Below are 7,578 nucleotides of genomic sequence, written 5' to 3'. Positions count from 1 at the left end.
AAGGTGACACAGAACTAGCTCCAATTCATCAATGTAATGTAGGCATGTATTCTGAATATAGTCATACGTGCTTATGGAAAAGAACTTGCATGACATCTTTTGTCCTACCCTCCCGTGGCAGCGGGGTCCTAATGGAAACTAAGGGATATTAAGGCCTCCTTTTAATAGAGTAGCGGACCAAAGCATTAACACATAGTGAATACATGAACTCCTCAAACTACGGTCATCACCGGGAGTGGTCCCGATTATTGTCACTTCGGGGTTGCCGGATCATAACAGATAGTAGGTGACTATAGACTTGCAAGATAGGATCGACAACTCACATATATTCATGAAAACATAATAGGTTCAGATCTGAAATCATGGCACTCGGGCCCTAGTGACAAGCATTAAGCATAGCAAAGTCATAGCAACATCAATCACAGAACATAGTGGATACTAGGGATCAAACCCTAACAAAACTAACTCGATTACATGATAAATCTCATCCAACCCATCACCGTCCAGCAAGCCTACGATGGAATTACTCACACACGGCGGTGAGCATCATGAAATTGGTGATGGAGGATGGTTGATGATGATGACGGCGACGGATTCCCCTCTCCGAAGCCCCGAACGGACTCCAGATCAGCCCTCCCGAGAGGTTTTAGGGCTTTGCGGCGGCTCCGTATCATAAAACGCGATGAATCCTTATCTCTGATTTTTTTCTCCCCGGACATGAATATATGGAGTTGGAGTTGAGGTCGGTGGAGCGTCAGGGGGCCCACGAGGCAGGGGGGCGCGCCCAGGGGGCAGGTGCGCCGCCACCCTCGTGGACAGGGTGTGGGCCCCCTAACGTGGATTCTTCTTCCAGTATTTTTAATATTTTCCAAAAATATATTCCGTGGAGTTTCAGGTCATTCCGAGAACTTTTGTTTCTGCACATAAATAACACCATGGAAAGTCTGCTGAAAACAGCGTCAGTCCGGGTTAGTTCCATTCAAATCGTGCAAGTTAGAGTCCAAAACAAGGGCAAAAGTGTTTGGAAAAGTAGATACGACGGAGACGTATCTACAGGCCTTGCCTCAGCTGCATGTAACCCCTTGTACAAAGCTGGGGCGATGACCCCATGCAAGAGAAAATAAAGAAGCGCTGCGGGGGGGCCCCGACCAAGATTGCATGCATGCATGAGCATTCCAAGATCACTGCATAAGTATTTCATGAGCATTTGCATATGCATATAGATAGGATCGCATCCTGCATTCATTCTCATCTGCATGAAGTTGCAGGTTCCTACCGTGGACTTGGCTTCGACAAAGATTTGAGAAGATTGCCCGGCACAGCGATCCTCGGCAAGCCAAACAGATAAGTTTTACCTCCTATCCATTAGTGTTCTATAAGGCTATAACTTTGCATGAGAAAGCCTCGCCTCTCTTATGAGATTTAGGTGCTCCCATCCATGACTCGAAGGTTGCTTCGTTCAGGATGGTCGCAATGGCCTTTGGTAAAAAGAAGTTGGCGGGGGGTTGGTCCCTCTGCATGTTCCCCGGCAGACGCAGCTCTTCGGCAGACAAGAAGGGTACCGCCAGGATAGCCTGCCGGGGAAAAACTCGTTTATTTATATTAAAGAGGCATCTCACCTCTGCATGGACATACACATGCAAGGGTTCCCGGCAAGGTTCATCTTTTTCATTAATATGATGATACAAGTACAAGCATTACAGAACACAAACATGGACTCGAGAGATTATATTATTTGAATTAAAATTTGGCATGCGCCTATGGATTTAAGATTGAAAAAACATAAGTGCCCCGTAATCCCCTCTTTTTGTTTTCCCTCCTTGAGGCACTGCGGCGGAAGGAGGAAAATACGAGAAAAGGGGCGCCCAAGCAGGAGCCCACCCCAGCCCTGTCAGGACCCGCTAAACGCGGCCTGACAAGACCGGGAGTGGCGAGGCTGCGAAGGAGGAGGATGGGACGGCGCCCTCTGGTCGCTACCTCTAGGGCCGGCAAGAAGCCCCGGCTTGAGTGCCAGTGGAGTCATCCACCAAAGCTCAGCCTGAAGATTGCTGGATGGGAGGCAAAGGCGCCAAGAGAACATCTCTCCCCGGCTATCACCCTAGGAGGCTGGTGATGATGATGCCGGGGGGGGGGGGGAGGGGAAGAGCGGGATATTGAGGCGGCAGGTCGCCGGTCAGAGGCGAAGGCATCCACGCCATCGTACTCCGACCTGACCCCCTGCCACCCACCTTCTCCATCTACCCGTGTTTTCTCCTCACCACCGTTGCTCCCGAAAAGCGCCAAGACTCCACTCCGGTGCCTCCACCGGGGAGACAATGTGCGGCCAAGACAGCCAGGGGGCTTGAGGCGCGCCGCTCCCCACCTCGGCGGCAAGGAAGGTGCGCCTCTTGTCGACATCAGCCCCAAAACTTCCGGGAGGGGCAGTGCTGGGATTACCAACGGTCTCCAGCCCCGCCTCCCGGGTGAGCCTTGAAGGAACTAAGATATTTGCCACAGCAAGGACCAGGCTCACTCCCCGAGCGCCAGCATTAGCATTGGGAACACTAGCCTTAACCAAGATCCCGGGGGCTGGCCCAGGCTCTCTTCTTCAACATATCCAACAAGAAGCAGAAGACGGAAGAGGAAGAATGCGAAGATGAGTGGCTCCGCCCCTCCCTTTTATAGGCGGGATGAGGGGGGGGGGGGCTGCTCCATCAACGGGCGGCCAACGTCCTCCTCCGCCAATTCAAGATGACCGGGCCCTGACCTTGATGCTCCCCCGCGCCACACGCCTCCATTACCTACCCCGCGCGATGCATGCAACATACGTGGCCAAGGATAAGGGCATGGTGGGAAGAGTGAATTGGCCGTTTCTACCCCATGCGTTAAAGTTATTCACGGGCCATTACTGGAGCGGCACCACCACTATTGGCTTTACACGATGCGCGAGGAAACCAGAAACTGGCCCGGTATTAAGGCTAATGAAGAAGCAAAGAAAACCTCAAGAGACCAGCCTCTTCGGCAACCCTCTCCTATGCACTTATTAGGCCCTACCCCGATGACGCTCGGCAGCGCATTCGGGGCAGGCCCGGGGGCTTCTGTCGGTGCAACAAACCCTGGGTCTGTTGCCCAGACTATGCACAGGCATGAGAACAAGACTGAAGCACCAGCCCAAGTCAGAGTACAAGGGACCAAGAGATTCGAAGGATCAACATGCAGATCAGAGGGACCAAGAACGAGCCAAGGAAGCAGGATATCGTCAAGAGAAAAGCCTCCCTTGCCGGGCAAGTGAGCCCGGCAAGGGCCGAGGCCACCTCCAGAAGCAGACAACCAAGGCGTCCCGACAGGGCCTGCCAGGGCTCACGGAGGCAGAACCACCTCGCCAACCACTCCACCACGACCCACGTCGTCGATCAGTGCGGTGTCAAGCCGCAAAGTGATTAAGTGGCAGCCATTTGCCACATGGCAACCATTCTCTACAGAAGAAACCCACAGATGACAACCGTCCCGCGACGTGTCAAGCGAACAAGCGCGGAGCTGGCAACATAGCCAGGCAAGCCTTGCCGGGCAACCAGAGATGTGACACTAAGCGGTGCATTTAATGCGCCCTGTCAGCCCGCAGAGTTAGGTATGATAGCACCGTTTGCTATCTTATCAGTGCATAATGACTACTTTGCCACTGTGGTTACCCCTTTATCTATAAAAGGAGGTCCATGGTAACTGTAGAATAGGTTAGAAGGTTGGAGAACTCACACCCCCATACGCACGTAGTCGCTGCTGCCCTAAGGCAACCCCTACCGGGCAAGTGTACTATGCTCCACCACCACCTTTCCACCATAAATCCACCAAAGCAGGAGTAGGGTTTTACGCCTCACGGCGGCCCGAACCTGGGTAAAATTGCCTGTGTGATCTCTGCCGTGCTGCCCCACGCTCGTCTGCTCTTTGTGCAACGCATCGCCCCCCTGCCGAACCAGCAAGGGACCTTCTGGTCCCATAGGTGGTCGTGGTTTCCCACGACATATGTGTACTATATGAACTTGAATTCAAAATTTTGAATCCACTTGATGTTCATTCCAAATAATAGTACATTTGAAGTGCTAGCTAGATCTTCGTAATCTAAACCATGTTTCATATGTATACTCTGTTTATCACACAATGTATAGTGCCCTGGCCCCTACATTATGACAAGTATTGAGCAGTGAGTTGCAAAAGCCACACATTATCACAAATTTAAGTAAATGTTACATATATTATATATAGTATAACATGTTCATAACCACACCATGCGTATCACCATTATATTCATGCATGTGTGGGTTTAAAACACTATGATATCTTATTCAAATATTCGAATCCACTTTTATAAAAATAATGATCTCTGTTTATCTTTTACACCCACACAATCATCTTCTCTTTGTAGCAAGCACTAACTTTCTCTCGTGCATATACACGCCCGCCTCGCCCTCACCCTGTTGGCGAACGTTGCATGGAAAAAAATTCTACGCACACGCAAGATCTATCCATGGAGATGCATAGCAACGAGAGGGGAGAGTATGCCTATGTACCCTCGTAGACCGTAAGCAAAATCATTTATTAACGCGGTTGATGTAGTTGAACTTCACGATCCAACCGATCAAGTACCGAACGTATGGCACCTCCGCGTTCAGCACACGTTCAGCTCGGTGACGTCCTCGCCTTCTTGATCTAGCAAGACGAGCGAAGTAGTAGATGAGTTCCGGTAGCACGGCAACATGGTGACGGTGGTGGTGATGCTATCTCCGCAGGGCTTCACCTAAGCACTCCGAAAAAATGACCGAGGGATGAAACTGTGGAGAGGAGCGTCGCACACGGCTAAGAGATTGTTCTGTCTTATATGTGGCGCCCCCTCCCACATATATATAGGTGAGAAGAGAGGGGAGGCAGCCAGGAGGCACCCCAAGGAGGCCGAATCCTCTTTGGGCTCCTGCCCTACGCCGCGCCCCCCTTCCTTATTTGGCACACGGGAGGAAGGCAGGGTGAGGATGCCCCCCTTTCCTTTCTCTCACGAGGAGGGAAAGTCAGGAGGGGCCAACTGTCCCCATTTCCTTCACCTAGGGCCGGCAGCCTGGGAGAGGGCGCGCCAGCCCCCTTGTGGGCTGGTGTGTGCCTCCCCTTGGCCCATAGACCTCGCGAGGCCTCCCTGAACCCCTTCCGGTGATCCGATGGTTGCCCGGTACCACCGAAACAAGGCATTCCTCCGGTATCCAGGGGTTGCATGATCTCATAGTCGAAGGAATATGTATTTGACATTAAGAAAGTGATAACCCACAAGTATAGGGGATCGTTTGTACCTTCTTCGATAAATAAGAGTGTCAAACCCAAGAAGGAGCTAAAGGCAGAACAAATATTCCCTCAAGTTCTATCGACCATTGGTACAACTCTACGCACACTTTAACATTTACTTTACCTAAAACAAGTATGAACTATTTTGCAAGAATAAAACTATGAGTACTTTGCGAGAATAAAACTACGAATAAATTACAAGATAATTAAAGTGGATATCTTTTGTCAACAAGAAAGTCATTTGTCCCTAGGCAATTGATAACAAGTACCGGTAATCATTCTTGTAATTTTATATGCGGGAGAGGCATGAGCTAACATACTTTCTCTACTTGGATCATATGCACTTATGATTGGACCCCTAGCAAGCATCTGCAACTACTAAAGATCATTAAGGTCGTGAAACCCAACCATAGCATTAAGTATGAAGTCCTCTTTATCCCATACGCAACAACCCACCTACTCGGGTTTATGCTTCTGTCACTCTCGCAACCCACCATAAGCAAATCATGAACATATTGCAACACCCTACAGCGGGGACCCCTCACGTTTGCGCGAGACGGAGGGCGCCGTAGGACAACACCATAAATAAAATATACAATCATACCAACCAAGATCATGGTTAACCCACAGGACAAAATGGATCTACTCAAACATCATAGGATAGCCAAATATCATTAGGAAATAATATATATGGAGTTGAGCACCATGTTTAAGTAGAGATTACAGCGGGGGGAAGAGGTGTTACACCGCTGCATAGAGGGGGAGAGAGTTGGTGTTGACGATAGCAAGATTGTTGATGTAGATCGCCGTCATGATCCTAGCCCCGGCGGCACTCCGATGCCATCGGGAGAGAGGGGGAGAGGCCCCCCCTCCTTCATGTCCTTCCTTGGCCTCCCTCCTAGATGGGAGGAGAGTTCCCCCTCTGGTCCATGTCCTCCATGGCGGCGGAGGGGCGGGAGTCCCTCCGAGATTGGATCTACCTCTTTGTTCTCTTCTGTTTCGCATTCCTTAGATCTGGCCCTTCACCGTTTCTTAAATTCCCGGAGATCCGTAACTCCGATTGCGCTGTAATTTTTACACCATTTTTTCCATAAATTATCTTGCACCAAAAGAAGGGCCCTAACCAACTTTCGAGGAGGGCATAAGACACCTGGGTGCGCCAGGGGGTGCCCGGCGCGCCCTGGTGGTTTGTGGTCACTGTGGGCCCCCGTTTGCGTTGATTCCAAGTCCCAAAAATCACATATATTCCAAAATAATTCTCCGTAAATTTTTATCGCGTTTGGACATTGTTTGATATGGATTTTCTGCGAAACAAAAAACATGAACAAACAGGAACTGGCACTGGGCACTGGATCAATAGGTTAGTCCAATAAATCATATAAAAAGTTGCCAAAAATATGTGAAAGTTGTATAATATTGGCATGAAACAATCAAAAATTATAGATACGACGGAGACGTATCAGCACCCCAAGCTTAATTCCTACTCGTCCTCGAGTAGGTAAATGATAAAAAAGAATAATTTTTGATGTGGAATGCTACCTAACATAATCTTGATCATATATCTAATCATGGCATGAATATTAAGACATAAGTGATTCAAAGCAATAGTGTATAATTTGACATAAAGACATCAATACTTAGGCATCCCAACAAACAATAATGTCTTCCAAAATATCAACGCTAAAGAAAGGTATCCCTACAAAATCATATAGTCTTGTCAAGCTCTGTCTTCTTAACACAAAGTATTTATCATGCACAACCCCGATGACAAGCCGAGCAATTGGTTCATACTTTTTAACGCGCTTCAGCTTTTTCAACCCTCACGCAATACATGAGCACAAGCCATGGATATAGCACTACGGGTGGAATAGAGTATGATGATAGGGGTAAATATAGAGAAGATAAAAAAGTAAGAAAGTCTCGCATCAATGCGGCTAACCAACGGGCTATGGAGATGCCCATCAATTGATATCAACCTGAGGAGTAGGGATTGCCATGCGAATGCACTAAGAGCTATAAGTGTATGAAAGCTCAATAGAAAAACTAAGTGGGTGTGCATCTAATCCTATAATGAAAAATTCCCACTAGTATATGGAAGTGACAACATAGGAGACTCTCCATATAAAAAACATGGTGCTACTTTGAAGCACAAGTGTGGAACTAGCATGCCCCTTCTCTCTTTATTCCTTTTTTCTTTCTTTCTTTTCTTTCTTTTTTTCTTTTTCTTTCTTTTTTTCTTTTTTATATTTTTTCTCTCATTGTTTGGTGTCTCGTCCC

Source organism: Aegilops tauschii, chromosome 4, assembly GCF_002575655.3.
Source record: "Aegilops tauschii subsp. strangulata cultivar AL8/78 chromosome 4, Aet v6.0, whole genome shotgun sequence".
Lineage (NCBI taxonomy): Eukaryota > Viridiplantae > Streptophyta > Magnoliopsida > Poales > Poaceae > Aegilops > Aegilops tauschii.
Note: the sequence above shows the minus strand (reverse complement) of the source record.